General features: G+C 36.0%; 1 non-coding gene across 1 annotated transcript; it reads right to left on the reverse strand.

Moving 5' to 3' along the window:
* Window positions 1-563: 563 nt before the first annotated feature.
* LOC139846048 (small nucleolar RNA R71) lies at window positions 564-670 on the reverse strand. The gene has a single exon (XR_011758794.1). It is a non-coding gene; the product is annotated as a small nucleolar RNA R71 (small nucleolar RNA).
* Window positions 671-987: the final 317 nt, after the last annotated feature.

The raw sequence follows: 987 nt of genomic DNA on the forward strand, positions 1-987 counted from the left end.
TTTTAACTATTGTACTTTTATTTATCGTCATTTACTTTACGCTTTAAATTAAGTTATATTTATATTTAATATTTTACATTAGGTTTTAATTGTGATTTAAGTTTTAAAAGCTACAAACCGGTCATTAAACGGTAAAAACCCCCTATTATAATAATAATACTACTTAGCCAGCTCCCTGTGGAACGAACCGGACTTACTAAAAACTACACTACTCTACAATTAGGTACACTGCCTATAAGTGTTGTAGCAAGGTTTAGGTATATCCATTCTATAAATAAATAACTTGTGTAAAATTGTATCGTATTTAATAGTATTTCGTAGTAAAATAATATCTATTTCGTACTACCCCTCGCACACATCACTTAGATAGATTCCTCTCCGTATCCAACTCATATAAGCAAAATGGGGTTGAACAAGATGTAGTTCGTCTATATCTGTTCCCCTATTCTTTAACTCTTCATGCAAAAACCTGGTTCGAGGGGTTAGAACCCAACTTTATCACCTCATGGGAGGAAATGGAAACAACTTTCTTAATCAAGTACTTTCCCCCATCAAAACAAATCAGACTTAGGAATGACGTCGTAAACTTTCAACAAGCATACGATGAATCACTCTACACTGCATGGGATAGATTCAAATGTTTGCTTCGAAGATGCCCAAACCACGGTCTTGAGAGCTCTAATTTGATTTTAACCTTCTACAAAGGTCTGAATCAGAACAACAAGTCTACTCTTGATGCTGTTTCTCAAGATAATTTCATGAACTTCACTGCTGACGAGGCGTGCAGATTGATCGAGGAGATGACTATGCACCATCACAATTGGAACACGGAAGAGCACATTTCATCAGCAACACCGCTTTCCACCTCCGATCCTATCGAAAATAAAACCATTAAATTTCTATCGGATCAAATAGAAAACCTCGCCAAAGAAGTCGGAGATCTAAAGAAACTCCCGCAACATATGTCTCAAGTGCAATTATGCTAGA

Source organism: Rutidosis leptorrhynchoides, chromosome 4 (assembly GCF_046630445.1).
Source record: "Rutidosis leptorrhynchoides isolate AG116_Rl617_1_P2 chromosome 4, CSIRO_AGI_Rlap_v1, whole genome shotgun sequence".
NCBI classification, from domain to species: domain Eukaryota; kingdom Viridiplantae; phylum Streptophyta; class Magnoliopsida; order Asterales; family Asteraceae; genus Rutidosis; species Rutidosis leptorrhynchoides.